The 17,749-nt window shown below is 36.4% G+C and overlaps 1 protein-coding gene across 3 annotated transcripts in view; it reads right to left on the bottom strand.

The window, feature by feature from the left end:
* The window catches only part of LOC127410931 (myelin transcription factor 1-like protein), a 177,671-nt gene extending 172,018 nt beyond the window's left edge, over positions 1-5,653 (bottom strand). For all 3 annotated transcript variants that reach the window (XM_051646191.1, XM_051646193.1, XM_051646192.1), the window contains exon 1: positions 5,451-5,653. The gene's annotated coding sequence lies outside the window, so the exon portion shown is untranslated. The remainder of the gene's footprint in view (positions 1-5,450) is intronic.
* Between the last annotated feature and the right edge of the window lie 12,096 nt (positions 5,654-17,749).

The following is a 17,749-nucleotide window of genomic DNA, read 5'->3' as shown; positions in this document are numbered from 1 at the left end:
TACACGTATGACGGCAGTTCCAAAGTGAAATGTCCATTGTGTGGCGCTAAAAGCATGTTACATTTTCTCTCAAACAAATGAGGTTCTTAAGGTTAATGCTCTATCAAATTTTATATGAACAAAACCTACATCCCTACCCTACACCTTAATATAACCGAAAACAAATGTGAGATGAAAAACACAATTCCTGAAGCAACCACATCATTTTGGCTTTTGGCTCACTTGTCAACTCGCATGCTCTTCAGGACTCGTACTTTGCATCGCGAGTGCAACGCTCTATCAGACTAAACTTTCAAATGTATTGTGTTAATAGTTATGCATTATAGTTAAAGTGATAGATGTCAAGATAGCATTGTGTGAGGAACAGGGTGAAAATATTAAAGGGAATACAAGTCATTGTTGTTGTAGGGCTTCTAGTGTTTATTTGACCAGGAAACTGTTGCAATACGTACAACAAGCCACACTGTAAATAACGATCATGGCACCCGAAAAAGACTTTGCTATTTTTTGTTCCCCGTTGCTTTTCTTTATTTCCAGATCTTTGGAGCAGCGGTTGCTGCTGCGTTTATTTCCTTAACTTTCCATCATGCCTGCTGCTACATTGTACTGCGATAGTGGGGTTCCCCTCTTACGTCATACTCTGGGATTCCCTCTGCACACTTGAGCGTTTTTACAGAGGTGACGGATAGTAGACGATTTTCGAAATTGTGTGCTCTATTTGATTGTGTGTGTGTATACGTGTGTGCAATTTTCCCTTTCCCACTGTACTCCCCAGAAATGGCTAATTCACACCATGTTGTCTTGGCGCAACATTATATGACGTCAGTTTAGTTATCTGGTCTTTTCCATGCATATGCGCACTCAACAAAAACCGATAAGAACAGCACTTATGCATTTGCCTGGCCACATACGTAAGTCTTGTTCTCCGCAAGAAACCTATAGGTGTGTTAAACCACTTTCTCTTAATCCCTTAAACAATGTAAAGAAAACGGTATTCATGTTTACATTTTCAGAAAGCTGCTTTCTGCAAAAAACCTGAAATAAACCTTTTCTTAACTGCATGTAAACAGGGTCAGTGATTGCAGTTTTTGACTGAGTTATCTACTGTATCTGTTTGATAGATCTGTCTGTCTGTCTGTCTGTCTGTCTGTCTGTCGATCTATCTAGCTAGCTAGCTTGCTAGCTCCTGGCGTGCTGTCTGCCGAGCAGGGGTTTCCTGTAGCTCAGATCACAGTGAGAGAGTGACCGCCGTCTTTCCAGAATTCAATCATAGTTTGACACTCTGAATAATGCCAAGAACAAGGCTGTGACTTCGTCTTTGGCATGCACAACCAGCTCCTGTGATGTGACAGTAAACCCAAGATGCTACAAACTACTTTATATAATATAATATATTGTACAGAATATCATAAAATAATATATAATATACAAAGACTTGATTTCCTTGTATGCAGATCATATGACTGTCTTTTATTTAAACGCATATAGCACCTCTACAATAGATTATGCAATAATTATCTGTAAATCAGATGAGCGTTGTCATTTAGCATGTCTGTAAATACTAATTAAACAATTTTACAGTGATCAGAGACACACATTAGAGATTATTTTTCATAACAGTCATTTGGAACATATCATTCAGTTATCGTAATTGTTTTGGGAGCACAAACTAAAAATCACAATTATCTGAAATGATAGAGAAATTAGAAAACCACTGCTTTGAGCAGCAGCATCTAAAACCATGGCCTTGGAAGGTATCGGTCTATCAAGTTTGTTGTCAATAAAAATATCATATAATTTAAAAAATAACAATGTAATACAATGTAATACAAGTGATTGTGCATATACAGTATGTATATCACAAAAAAGGATACATAAACTTAAACATGCACACTATTCCATACTGCTCTTCCACACAACCCAGAAACTGTATGTAGGAAGATTGAAATTCTCATTGAAAACCTATGTATTTTTTTCCATTTTAGAATGTACATCACATACAGTATATGTGTGTCTGTTTGTGTACTGTATAAAAGCAAAAATGTTGGTTCACATTATTTCTATACAAACACATTGTATATAAGCATTCATAAATGAATGTTTTATAATATTCATCTTTGTAGACCTCCCCCTCAATGCCCAGCACATAGTACAGTATGTGCATATGTCTGTCCTGCATACAATGTATGTGGCTCTTAGGATATAGATGATTAGCACACACCAAAGTGCACTTTGTCTCAAGTCCAGATTCCAGTGGTCTGCTACAAATACTCTGGATTAAATTACAACACTAAGACAAATAAAGTATGAAGAGCTCTTATCTGAGAGAGCCCATCCTTCTCTCGAGCTTGTTAAATGCAACTTAAAGTGTTTGCTTCACATTACCAAACGAGAGAAATGTGTAAAGAGCCACTGAAAAACAACAACAACAAAATTTCACATGTATTTATTCTGACACTTATTTAATGACAACATTTTGGCTGCTCAAAGATTAGTTTTTTTTTCTTCTTTTTTTCATTATTTATTAATAATGTGAAGAAAGAAGCCACTGTTGCAATATTAAAGTTGTTTGGTACTGCAAGTCAAAGGTTATTTTTTTTTTTCATCATTATCATCACAAAGCTAATTAAAAGAATGCTGTTATTGTGTTCCATCAAATCATATTGTCACACGATTAAGAACTAAAAATATTAAACTATAGTATAAAGAACTCACAGTGTAAAAGCCAAATATCTAATGTGTGTTTGTGTATGTTTAAAAGTATTTAATATGATATGTGAAAAATGGCTAGACTTTACATTATAATGTTTCCTTTGTTAAGGAGCTATAAAGGGGTTCATAAATGACTAATTAATTATTTACAAATGCAATACAATGTAATGATATGCAGTTATAACAACATGAATAAAAAGGGTTACTTTCACACAATACTTGCCAAACAGTAAGCATTTTAAACTCCATGTTATAAATGCCAAATAAATACACTTATTCATTCTTCATATTTACCAATATGAAGTTACCACACTTCATATTTATCAAAAACATAAAATGCCCTAATGAACGATTTATGTCACAATTCAGCAAAAATAGATTATATTGCTACTAAAAGGAGGGATTATGTCTTTTTGCAACAGTCCGCTTTGTGCTTCTATTCATTACTGTAATGTCTTTACTCACACATTGATGTGAAAAATGGTTTTACCTAGTCCTAGTTACCTTAAGTCCTCTGCATAGCGTTCTTGTGTTTGCAACTCCATGAAAAAAGCATCATATGTGTCTGCTTTAATTTAAGGAACATTTTCAAAGGTTATTAATGTTTAATAAGTGTTATTAAGCATTTATAACATGTGAGGTGAAATGGCTCACTATTTGGCAGGTATTGCATGAAAAAGACACATTTATGCATGTTGTTATAAAAGTTTAGCAATGGATTATACTGCATTTGTAAACGATCATTAATTAACCCATTTGTAAACTCTTTATAAATAAATGAAACATTAATGTAAAGTGTTTTATTATATTATATTATATTATATTATATTATATTATATTATATGTGTGTATATGTGGCAGGTATTGCATGAAAATCACCCTTTTTGTGCATCTTGTTTAAACCTTATATAAATGATTTATAATGTATTTGTAAACGATCATTAATTAACCTCTTTATTAACTCAAGGGAACATTAATGTAAAGTGTTACTATAGTATAATATAATATATGTGGCAAACCGTATATTGTGTCAAACCCGACTAACACTATACAGTACTCTGGTATTCGGTAAAAGAAAATTGCTTGGCAAACACCTAAACAAACATGGTGACTATATATTAAATCAGAACCTATGCATAAATTCTCTGTTCTACAAGAAAACAGCCTGATTCAAGTCACCTCGAGTAAACAAAAGTTTCCCAGTAGTGTTCAGATATCTCATTTACTCACAACAATGTTTAAGATATTTCAGTCTTGTACAGCAAGTCAAACATAGAACCATATGGATCAAAGTATCTGTGCCATTGAACAAAACAAACCAAGCCCACAGAAGCTTCTAGAGACAAAGCCTACAAGCTTGTGACCTGAGAAACATTTTCACCCCAACATCAACATTCATACAGTTTATAGTTTATAGGAGTATGCTTCGAAAGACGTCAAACACAAAGTATGGTAACCTTCTATTGAACAATAATGCAATAATACAGAACAAAACACTTTACATCAGTAAAAGTTCTGCTGTTGGATCACAAAACAACAAACTATAGATTCAGGAATCTCTGTACACATACTCGTCCATTTCTGAACAACATAACTTTACTCTTTCACCACACTCATTTAGCATTCCCTCCACTCTATTAATTTCCGATATATTACACTGTAAAAATGTTTTATCAAGTAACCGAAAAATGTGCTGAACATCAAAATTAACTGGTTTTATTTGTGTCTAAAATATGATTTAATGACTAAATCAACTTCACTTTGTTGAGTTACACCAGCAGAAGTCAATTTTACAGAGCATAACATTTTGCTAACACTTTACATTAATGTTCCCTTTGTTAAGGATTTATAAAGAGGTTTGTCAATGACTAATTATTTATTTACAAATGCATAATAAATCATTGATATGCATTTATTACAGCATGCATAAAAAAAGTAACTTTCATGCATAACCTGCCACATAGTGAGCCATTTTACCTCACATTATAAACACTTAACACTCATTCAACATTAGTAACCAATGAAAATGTACTTTAATGTAAAGTGGACACACACGGAGCATTTATTAAGAAGTTGCCAACATTAGAAACCTATAAAGTTCAGTGATTCAATGGTAATCAGGATTTATTATATGATATATGCTGTGAATGAGCATGAAGATCAGAAAAGTGTTTGCAAAGGACTTTAGGTAACAGGACTAGGTAATTCGGGAGTAGCACCATTCTTTTGACATCAACTTGACATGGAAAGTGACAGCACAAGTGAGGCGAGACATTACAGTAATTAATATAAACACAAAGCAGACTAGTAAAATGACATAATTCCTCTTTTTACTCTCACTATACTAGTCTATTTATGCTGTTTTGTGACATAAATCATGAATCAGGACAATTTATGCTTTTGATTAATATAAGTATGAATAATTTTATTTATTAAGCATTTATAACATGTAAGTTAAAAATGCCCACTATTTGGCAAGTATTGCATAATGTCGCCTTTTATTCATGTTGTTATAACTGCATTTCAATGATTTCCTATGCATTTGTAAACAACTTATTAGTCATTAATAAACACCTTTATAAACCCTTAATAAAAGGAGCATTAATGTAAAGTATTACTTTTTTCATTCATGTGTAAAATCTGAATAAAAAACACACTGTATACAAGCTCAAAAATGTTATATCAGAACCATGCAGCCATGCAAAGCAATCCAGCAAGAATGAAAATAAGTGACCCACCAGTCTCGAAAAGCTGTCTTTACTCAAACTTTTTGATCTCCCTTGATGTTTTTTTCCTCTTTTTATGCTGTTCTGTTTGCACACTCGCACTCTTGATCACTCCTGCTGGAAAGTTCCCATCTCATTTATGCTAATCATTCTTCACGATTTGAAGGAAGACAGACGCGCGAGGACAGAGGAAAAGGAGACGCCGAGAAAACATAGAGACAGTCGGAGAAGCATGAGAGGAGATAATGGTTTGAGGCAGGCAACCAATGGGCCTGGAGCTGAGAGAGAATGAGAGAGAGAGGAGGGTGAAAAAAAAGAAGAAATGAAATGGGGGGTAGCACCAATGAGGCGGAGCAAAGGGATGCAGGGATGCGAGGATGTGGGCGCCATACTGAAGACGACAGCAGCAGCAGCGATAGAAGGAGAAAGAAAAAAAGGAGCTATATGAGACACGTAGCTGTGCTTACCCTCAGCGTGATGCTCGCATCTTTAGCTTAGCGCGCAGTCCTCCACCCAAGCATGCATGGAAACAATAAAGGAACCACACAATGAAGAGTATCAAGCCTCCTGGTACCATAGGATGTGTGTGTGTGTGTGTGTGTGTGTGTGTGTGTGTGCGTGTGTGTGTGTGTGAGTTTGGAGTTGGGCGAATGAGTGTTTCATGAGGTAGGATATGAATGCTTTTCCCTTTTTGTGTATCCTTGACTACATTTTCTCTCCCTTGCTCTGTTGTATGGTGTGTTCACATGTGTTGTTTCGCAGCATCACTGCCTCCCATAGGCCCTCAGGTCTCTAGAGCAAAGCTATAGCTATAGTTTGGGGACAAAATTGTTCCAGATGTTAGTTAAATCTGATCAAATTTCACTTTTGTGACGTCCTCATTTGGGAAAATGATTCATAAATAAAATAATGTGTTGTTGTTTTTGTTTATTAGCATTCAAAAAATGCAAAAGGTTTTCATTTATGGTTAGGGTTTGAGTTAGACTGTAGTAATTTAGTCTCAGCCTCAGAGAGCACGTGGATGCCCACTGACCACCCACAGTCCATCAGAGAATGTTTAGCCTGAGACAGACCAATTGTATTGAAATAGGAGAAACTGGAACCCCCAATATGGCAGGTGTAGAAATGGAAGTCCAAACTTTCCGTTGAAAGAGCCAATCACCTTTTTGATTTAAGACATCGCCTGTCAGTGTACTCGAAAATGTGCATGTGTATTAGCTGGACCAGCCTAAAAATGGATTAGAGCTAAAAAAAAAATAATTTAAAAAACCCACAATTTATGATACTTACATCTACAGTTTTTATTATGATACTGTTGTTGAAAGTTATTTGATTGTAATCTTGACCAACCGTTTTGGAGATTTTAGTCTTTGCCCATTCATGTACAGGAGCTGTGCTACGTCTGCCACTTCTATTGTGGATTAGTGCGGCGACTGCATCATTGGCGCTCCCGAGACAGCTGGTGCCACCCTATCCAACCGCGTACTTAACCTATGCCTAGAAATGGCCTTGGTCATGGCAACAAAGTTGTAAAATTGGCTATAACTTTAATCAGAATGGGTAAGTAAGTGATTTTATCACACTATAATCATGTTAACAGACATATTGTTTACGTCTTGTGGCTTTACTTTTGAAACAGGTGAGTATTTTAACATTTAAGGATTGGCCCCATTCACACTAAGTGTCTGTAACCTCAATTACTGCTTTTTTAAAGAAAACTAGGGGCAAGTCAAAATACATTTTTGTGGTAATCAACATTATGCCACAAATACTGTCGATTGAGCTTAATTTATAATGAGCCCGGAATATTCCTTTGTGTTTTTAAGTAGGGCCCTACTGAAATAATTTGTTTTTATCATTATTTTTCCCGAATTCCATGTTTTAAAGTGTAATTTAATTTCATCTTCAAAATGGTGTATAAAAAGTGAAAACAGAACAATTCCTTTCAATACACTTTCAATTTTTAACAAACTTTTATTCAGTAAATCAACACTCTTTCTTGTGATGTTTTCTTCATTTTGTATATTTTCTATTGTTATTACATTTCTTCTTCTTCTTCTCTATTTATTATTATTTATTCATCATTATTTATTGTTATTACTACAGTGAATATTACATTTTACTTTACAATTGCAATATATTTGTTGCATTTTCTTCAATTCCAATGCGTCTAGCTTTTATTTTGAAACAAGCTTTTATTTTGATGTGTGTTTTTGATGGAAGCTTCACTTCCATTCAAATGTCATGCCAATGATAATTAAAAGTAATTAAAAATAGAATTAAATTAATAAACAGCAACAAGAAGAAACATTTGAACACCAGATTGAGATTCATACTTACAGTATTTCAATAAATGATGTCAGCTCAGATTTACATACACAATAAAAGAACCCCTGCGTCCCAATCTGGACCCTATCCGCCCTAATCAGTCCTCGAGATTAGAATTAGGGTGTCCCAAAGTTGCCTAGATGGTCTACTATTTCTGGTAGATTTCTGAAGTGTGGATCCATGAACACTTTTTCAGCTAATATTTCCCACAAATCCACTGCTCGACGGAAGAGAAGTTTGACCGTTCGCTTCTGAGCTACAATTATCTACGTGAAAAATGACAAATGTGGCGATGAGACCAAAGGCGCATCTACACTTCAATGTGTTTTTACAACATAAAACATTATTAAACGTTACGTAAATTTGTTTGAACTACTTTGTTCTCACTGTTGGATGAAGATGCTGATCGGCTCATTAAGTTGTGAACGATCAAGTGGCTCTGTATGGTGATCATAAATCCTCTTTTTCCCAGATATGTCCTCTTTTTTGGACCTGAAAAAAGCGTCCGGCCGGGATTTCAAATTTGCCTATAATGTCTGGGATTTGGCTTTCTTCATACTGACGTAGAGTTAGGACTGTAATACATTCTGTGTATTTGATACTCTGCACCAGTTTTCATGTTCACATTTCCTTACGTGATTATTCTGACAGAGTGCGGCAGACTAAGGGTGCTTGGCTGCAGCTTAGTTAGACTGGATATCTCAGCTGCCACAACATCAAGCACCATTGAAGGCCGTCTCAATTGTGTGGACACTTGGAAGGCAGCCTCGTTTCGCAGCCTTCTTTGCCATATTTTGAAGGATGCATCGGGTGTATCCTTTGTGGCCTTCAGTCACCCACAATCCTTTGCACATGTCCCAAGTTATTTAAAAAAAAAGAGTGGAAAACGAATTGCGTGACCGCGGAGGCGGAAACCTTTATGATGCTGCTTACTTTTTTCTTTTTATTCACATTTGCACAATATGTAGAAAAATAAAAAATTGTTTAGACAATACAACAAATTAGAAGATACAAAGCACAAAAAAAAAAAAAAAAAAAAAAAAAAAATTAATAAAAGGGCAATTACATGAATTTGAAAAACTTTAAAAGTTTTATCATTTTTACAAGTCTAGGGTTCTTTTTTTTTTCATATTTGAAAGGGTTTAAATATGAATTCTAAGATTAGTGTTGCAAAATGTATTATATAAAGGCTTTTTTGTGTGACCCTAGCTTTGTGAATAAAACATTTTTCTAAAATAATTAAGGGATTAAGGACATATTTCTAATTTTCTGAAGTATATGGTTTTCTAAACAAAGTAAAATTTCACATGGTTCTAAGCTTATGGTTTGCCATGCACACTTACTAGACTGTCTCATTCTAGCATTGAGTGGTAGTCTAGCCTACAGCCTCAGCAGAACTGGTCTAGGAAGGACATAGACTTACTAGACTGCAGCCTTCCATTTGAGAGGCACCCTAAGTGTGCAATCTTTAAAAAAAAAAAAAACCTCTCTCTCTCTTGCCTGCCCGCTTGCTTTCTGCACGTGCAGCCGCACACTGTGTGTGTATAGGCAAAATGTCACCAGACACGCTCTGCGCTCTCAACCAGAATTATAAATAACGCAAGTAAGTTGCAAAAAAAAATTTGACTTTGAAATATACTACTTATCAGGGAAACGTAAACTAATAGGATGGATAAAATAGACCATGATTAAAATTTTACAACCCTTTCCTCTGATATTTGTAGTGCAACCTCTGTACTTGACCTGTAAAGCTGGTACAGAATGGTAAAAAATTCAGAAAATACAAAAACAGAACACAGATCAGGCCATGTGAGGGGTGAAACAAGCATTCTATGTTCTTTTTATTAATTTTTTTTTTAAGATTTACACATTTCAAATGTATAAAAATATACAATATACCCTCCACATTGTCCTCTTTTTGGACAACCACAATATGGTCACCCTACATTTACAGTGGCCAGAAAAGAGTATGAATGATCAAAAAATCCTCAACTTATCATCATGCATTCTCCGATGCCCATCTACTGTATTTGTACTGCTTATTGTGTGTGCTCTTGTGTGTTCTTAAGAGATTCTTTCTTGAAAATAATCTTGAACATAAATTGTCAGCACCACATCGGTTAAAAACGGGGTTATCACAAACACAAAATGAACCAAATTAACACAAATGTCTGTTCTCATTTTATTTTTGTCATTTGTATCACTGAAATATGGTGGAGGTCAGATTGCCTTTCATTGGACTGTTGTAATTATGTAAACAGTATATGACGCTGTTAAAAAAATAAAAAAATAAAAAAATAAAAAAGTGATCCAGCACAATGTCATTCATGTGTTCTGTCTTTCCGGCTTGGTTTAAAATTTAAGTTAAGTATATAATAAATATCTTTACTTTAGTTGATGATGAATCATAAGATCACATCTTTAAATTTAAATATAACTGCTATCCTTGTTATATTTCATCTGCAACACATTGTGAACATCACACATTGAATAAAGATAACGACAGGAAAAGAGATGTGTTTGGTTTGCATTAAATACATGCATGAATATTTCAAAACATTAGCTGCTCTCCACATGAAACACCCCCCAACAGATATTCAACGACGTGCTGTTTATTCTCCAAAATGGTAGAAAGCATATGAAATGTCATTGAGAATAATGAATTAATGATAGTAAAAATTAAATGAGGAACGTGCATCTCATGAAAACTCTAACAGGATGATTGACATGTCGATGTACGGTGACAGGATACACGTAACAATGGTACTGAAGGGTCTTTGGTTTAAATACGCGATTTAGTGACGTGATGGACTTGCACCCTTTTTGCTACACACTAAAGAGTAGACACTTTTCCATCACAAAAACAGTGCACACTTTAAGGTCATAGTATAAGTAGGTGAATTGGGACGTAGCAAACGTGTATTAATATTTAAGTTTAATATTTAAGAGAGGAGAGATACCCAGAACAACGACACTGAGCCATATGAAGAAGAAGCTGTTTGTCACGTTATTAAACCAATCAGGGCAGAGCAAACTGGTCAACGAAAACCTCATTTGATTGGTTATAAGAAGCAGGTAAACCCGTCTTCCCCCTCGCGCTTGCAAAACTCTTATAAGTGAGAAAGTCGTGCCAAAAGTGAGAGAGCATCAAAAAGGGAACATGGAACAATGTATATCAGATTATTTTTGGAAAATATTTCGCCACAAACACAAGTCATTTACATTTTTGCAATCATTTTTATAAGCTTGTTCAAGCATAATCAAATTGTGCGGTAGTTCAACTAATAGAGCGTTGCACTTGTGATGTAAATGACCGGGGTATGAGTCCTGAAGAACACGCGAGTCGACACGTGAGCTGAAAGTGTGGCAGTAGCAACACAAAATTATATGGTTGCTTCAGTGATTCAGTTTTTTATCTCACTTTTGCTTATTATGACACTATCGGTTATGTTTAGGTTTAAGGTTAGGGTAGGGACATCGGTTATGTTATTTTATAACTCGATAGAGAATTAACCATAAAAACCTTGTCTGTTTGGAAGAACATTTAACTCGCTTCTAGTGCCACACAGTGGACATTTTGCTCAGTGTGTGTACGTGTGTGTGTATTATTTGCTGTATTTTAAGTAATATTAGGGAATCTAAAACATACACACATCATTTGCATGCAGCAGAGAGCGAAGACTCAAATTTGCTGCTCAGACGCACAGTTGCAGCTCAAAAACCTGCACGCAGCCCTTAACATCGAAGCCGGAGTAGAGCAGTTGGTCTCAAACCTCCACGACTCATTAATGTCTTCTCTCTCTCTCAGGGCTGTGAGTTCTGGCAAAGCACCAACACTGTGGAGTGGCAAGATAACTGGCTTAAAAAGCAGCCAATTCACACCAGCCAACATCCCCTGCTAGAGCAGATATATGTGTCTCCTCCCAGACAAAGCCAACACTGTTCCCCCACACACACATTCACTGCGTAACACACAGCAGATTAGAGTCCATGTGTTGGGCCAGTCAGGGATACAGTATGTTGCTACTTTATTTTTAGGGCAATTGTGTGTGATTCTAATTTTTGTAAGTAGCATATAGGGAGGGCAAATAAAAACATGCTGTTCTACCCTACTAGATAAGAAAAAATTTACAACAGCTTCAATGTCAAGCTTTGGCTGATAAAATGTATTTCAACACACAATTCTGATTTTTATAAATGTATCCTTGCTGCTTTATTACAAGATATACTGTAAAAAGTGGTCACCTGCAATTGTTACTTTTAGAATCTATTTCAACCTGATCCAACAATTAACCCTGTGAGGGCCATGGTTGTAATATTACAATAATTATTTTGAGCTATCCTAAAAAAAACATCTTTAAGTTTTTTTTATTTTATTATTATTATTTTTTTTTTTAGACCACATTTAAATAATCAATTGGTCATGTTGGTCCGCCTCTGAATCCTATTGGCCATTAAAATGTATAAAGGTGCAGGACCATTTGACCTGAAGCTCACTCAACCTGCAAACTTTCTTGGAGCAACATAACTGGTTTTTATTGGATTGAATAGCTCAAGATTCAAGTAAGTAAAATGCCTTAAACATATTTTTTTAGTGATTATTACAATGTGTACAACATGTAGATATTTAGCTACTGTGAAATTTGTTTAAAAAAATGATTTTGAGATTATTATATTTGTGTTGCTATTTTACAACACTGGTTGAGTCAGGAAGCATTTTTTTTTTTTCATGGGTGGGGGGGGGGGGCACATTGTACTTCTCACATGTGCACAAATGGAAAACTAATACTAATGGAGATATAATGTCTGTGATTATTCACTATAACTAAGTTCTAAATGTTTTTTCTTTGTTAACATTTTGAATTTAGACCTGAATTGAATAAGTTATTACATTCTAGTTGTAAAAAATTACATTGAACTGGCCCTGGGCTTTGTATGTTAGTCAGAAACAGTTGGGCAGAAACAGGCTCTGGATGTTTTTGAATGTTTTAGAGGATACTTGTAGCATAATTCTGGTGCTTGTGAGAATGTGTTTTCTTTGTTAAAATTGAGTTTAGGCCAGAATTGAATCAGTCAGTAAATAATTTCTGGTTGCAGTATTTGAAATTGTATCTTGTCAATAACAAAAATACATTGAACTGGCCCTGGGCTTTGTTTGTTAGTCAGAAACAGTTGGGCAGAAACAGGTTCTGGAATGATTTAGGTGATGGCTCTTGCATTGGAATGAATGATTTAGTTGATGGTTGTTGCATTGTCCTGGGACAGGTGGGAATATTCTAAATGGTTCTGAACGTTTTAGCTGATGGTTTTTGCATTGGAATTAATGCTCTGGAATGACTTAGGAGTGAATAATAAAATATTTTGTGAATATTGTGTGAATAGTTTTTAAATAATTACTACTTTTCCAATTTCAGAATGCCACCAGCAAGGAAAGGACCTGTGTATAGTGTGCAGGATGTTCTTGCTATCATTCAAAACGGAGAGAGTGACCTTGAGTTGGAGTCAGATGACAGTGATGCAAGTGATAGAGAAACAGATGAAGATGCCGGTGAAGTGGACAAAGAAAACCAACAACCCACTGAACCCACTGACTGCCCAGACGATGATTATTAGGACATTGAGCTACAACCAAAGAAACCGACCATGCCTCGTGACCGGAATCGCTGGCTGAAAAGGGATTTTGTCTGTCCCAATACTGATTTTTCTGGTCCAGATGTCACGAATGGTGATGTTTCCATCCACACACCAATGGAGTACTTCCAGAGGTTCGTGTCAGAAGACATGCTTCAGGCTCTGACACAAAACACAAACGAGTACAGCTTTCAAAAGACTGGAAGATCTGTTAACACCAATAAAAAAGAAATCTAAAAAGTGATTGGAATTTACTTGAAGATGGGCCTAGTTCAAATGTCTGGAGTCAGTATGTATTGGGAGACAGCCCTGCGGAACAACCAAGTTTCAGATGTGATGTCATGCAACAGATTCCAAGAACTGCTGAGATCATTACATTTTGTCAACAACTTGACAGTGCCAGAGACAGAAAAGACAGACAAACTGTGGAAACTAAGACCTTGGCTCGACTCATTCAGAGAGAAGTATCTGCAGGTTGTACCGGAAGAACACAACTCTGTGGATGAGATGATGATCCCTTTCAAGGGGAAATTCAGTGGCATAAAGCAGTATCTGCGAGGAAAGACACACCCGTGGGGGTTCAAATTATGGGTGAGAATTGGAATCTCTGGCATGGTCTGTAATTTTGAGGTGTACCAAGGCAGTTTCAGTGGACATCGAGCCAAATCTGAACTTGGATTGTCAGGGGATGTTGTGATGAAGCTCGCTTCCACACTTCCAGAAGGGCAGAACTACAAACGCTATGCAGACAACAATTTCACCTGCATCCCATTGGTAGTTCAGCTCCTTCGTCGTGGAATTCATTATGTAGGAATAGCCAGACAGGTACGCCTACCCAACTGTAACCTTGCAGACGAGAAGAGCTTGAAGAAGAGTGGGAGAGGAAGCTTTGACTTCAGAGTTGAGGGGAACCACAACATCTGTGCTGTCAAATGGTTTGACACTTGTGTCATCCTTTGCTGGTCCAGAACCTGTGCAGAAAATTAAACGCTGGGACAAAGCCACCAAAACTTACACTGAAGTTGAGAGGCCTTACATTGAGGGAACTTACAATAAATTCACGGGAGGTGTGGATTTATTGGATTTATATGCTGCCAAATATAAGTTCCGCATAAAATCGAAACGGTGGTACCTGTACATCTTCTGGCACACCATTATTCTCGCTGTGATCAACGCCTGGCTCCTCTACAAGCGAGACTGCAAAGCGCTCAAGATTTTGCCAAAAGAGATGCTGAACAGAGACATTCTTATCCTGGTGAGAATGCATTTCTGCTATTTACTGTTTGTAAAAAAAAAAACTGTTTAATATTTCACTGTTTATAACATTTCTGACTTGTATCATAATGTATTTTTGACATCTTAATTGATTCTGTTCTAATCCAATTCAGGTGAACATAACTCCAATTAAACCAAAGAGAGGGTGACCATCTTCAGCCGGCAGCAGCCCAGTAACACAGACGGTGACATCAAGGAGCCCTTTGAATGCTCACAAGAGACCGTCCTCAGATGGGAGTGAACCAAACAGGACGCCAACTAAGAGGCCATCTGCACACCCCCCGGTGGACGTGCGCAGGGACATGGTTGCACATTTACCAGTGAAGACAACAAGAGGACGCTGCAGAATCTGCAAAACTGGCTACACCAATACTCTATGCCGCAAGTTCAGTGTTCGTCTTTGTTTTTTGGAGGACAAGAACTGTCTTTGGGACTACCATACCTGAACTTTGGGACTATCAGACCTGAACTTTGGGACTACCATACCTGAACTTTGGGACTATGTTTAAGTTCAGTTTTGTAAAAACATTTTTTCCTGTTTTCCTATATTTTTTATTAATAAATAACAATTCATAAAAAATATGACTTGTGTGATTATTATTCATGATATATACAGTTATGGGGCTACATAAGCAATCAACTGTGCAAACAAACACTTAGTTGTTCTGTATATTTGTTCAGACAATGCAAGTACAAATACAGGATTTCTGCTGCCCTCCCTGACCACTGTTGTAATATTACAGCGTATCATTAAAAAATTACTAAAATGTAAAAACTTTAAAAAAAAAAAAAAAAAAAATAAATAAATCTGCATCAGAGGCCTCCTACAACAACATCTGAAAGGTAAAAAATTGTTTTGCTCATTTATTTTAAAATGTGGCCTTCACAGGGTTAAATTGAGTTTTTCTGGTGTAGCCTAATGTATTCAGGTTGATTCAGTGATGTTAAATAATATTTCTGAGATTTATCCAACCAGTTAATTTAGACATTACCACAGGAAGCATTTTTAGTTTAACATTTAACTACTGCACTGTTATACCCAATATTTGTTGTACATTGTATATTTAAGGGTTACTAGAGTGTCACATCATTAGCTTAGCAACATGCTAACATCAAACTAAATAGAGCACAACAGTGCCCTGCCCATTTATTCAGTGTCTCAGTTCTGGAAATGTAAGTGCAGCGTAGTTCTAGTGGGAAGACTCACAGCTGTACATTATCGCACCATTAGCTAGGTTACTCCTAGCCAATCATGCATCAGCCATCGCTTTATAAGCCTGCTCACAATCTATCACATTGCTGTTTCAGTGTGCCAACACGGCAACCTCCACCACCCCACCACCACAGTTGAGTCCCGTCCTGCACAGGGGTAGGCTCCTCGCCCCCTGCTTCGTAACTCTGGCAGGATATAACGTTCTGAGAACAACTTCTTCGGACCACCAGACGGGGCTTATGCCAAAGAGAGACATTACATTTCTGTTTTTTATATTCATCAAATAAATGTAATCTTACATTTTACTCAAGTCTGTGAGTCTTCCTGGTAGAAGTATTTTTCCCATTCATTATTTCCATAGACTTTTCATAAAATCCTCAATAAAAGAGCTGTAAGCAATGAACCACACAACCAGCTCGGCAGAGAATCATAACATTACAAACTTTGTTTTGAGGCAAAAAAGTGTTTGAAAATCAGACAAAAAGACAAAGGTACAAGGCTGTGTACTTACCGTCTTTCATCAGGGCACAAACTACAATCCCATGAAGCATTACAAATGATGTAATTGAATAAAAAATAAAGTGAATATATAAAACTATTGATTTTAGGTTGTTGATCATAAGTGTAGAAACAATATATTTTACGTTTATTGCAAAATATACTGATAGGTACAAATAGATAATTTGTTAAAGGGTGAAGGGAGACTCGATTATGTCACTCAAGTCATGTGAGTGGGTGGTCGCTCAGAGGCAAATTTTGCTGATTGGTAAAGCATTCTCTGCTGTACCATGGGTAATGTAATTGTTTACCATGAATCCTGTTATCAAACACGATTGCAATGAAGTTGAAATAACGCAGACAGATGGCTTCAACAGAAGCATATACCATCATTGAACAACCTCAGAGCTAAAGGTAGGTCTATCTTGAAATGTTTATAAGTTATCGTTGAACATCAATTCATCTATGAAAAAATGTAATCGGATTTTTACTTCCGGAACCAGACTGTTGCACTCTATTGCAATCAATTATGAGTTGCGTCTCTTGTGTGCCTTGCGTTAATAGTACTGTTTTGTGTACCCCGCATGCCATACAGGGTTGCTGCTTATGTAGAGATTTCCAAATCAGTTACTTATGAGGTTCCATTTTGGTTAGGATGCTACCTTAGAAGGCAGCTGCTCTAGTAGACAGCACTAGGTTTTGTAATAGAGCTTTTGTTGGCATTTTAACTGTCAGCACTTCTACAGTCATTTATTTTTAGTGATAATTCCCGAGTTCTTTTTTTTTATCCTTTATATATGGATAAATGACGAACCTGTTCCAAAACCTAGTAAGCTTTCTGCGGAAGCATTTTAAGACATCATAGGTGCGCTCCTGATGTGATGGCTGTTCCAAAAGGTAGGTAGGCCTAACCTAATTATGCTGCCTCTTAAGATATCTAGTTTTGGCCAAATTCTAAAGGTAGCATCGTGTGCCTCCTTCCCCAAGTAGGCGATCCCAGAATGCACTGTGAGATGCCGGACGAAGCGAGAGGAAATTTTATTATAAATATACTTATAATCCATTGAATACTGAAAAGTATAGATAAATAACAGTTTAATAAGATACAAAAACAACTATTTTACCCAATGTGTTTGTGTTCGTATTTTTGCTCATTAGCATATCGCGTCATTTGTCTCACGTCACCTCTATTGAAATCAGTTGCCAGTCGAGTCTCCCGTGTGCTGCGCATGAGGAGCGCTATTTGAAAGACGCGTGGAGTTGCCGCCTTCTGTAGAAGGTTCCAAATCGATCTCTTATGAGGTTCCATTTCAGTTAGGATGCTGCCATAGAAGACAGCTACCAACATAGGCATGAGACAGCTAGG

The sequence above is a fragment of the Myxocyprinus asiaticus genome, chromosome 20, assembly GCF_019703515.2.
Source record: "Myxocyprinus asiaticus isolate MX2 ecotype Aquarium Trade chromosome 20, UBuf_Myxa_2, whole genome shotgun sequence".
NCBI classification, from domain to species: domain Eukaryota; kingdom Metazoa; phylum Chordata; class Actinopteri; order Cypriniformes; family Catostomidae; genus Myxocyprinus; species Myxocyprinus asiaticus.
Note: the sequence above shows the minus strand (reverse complement) of the source record. Positions and strands in the feature narration are given on the sequence as shown.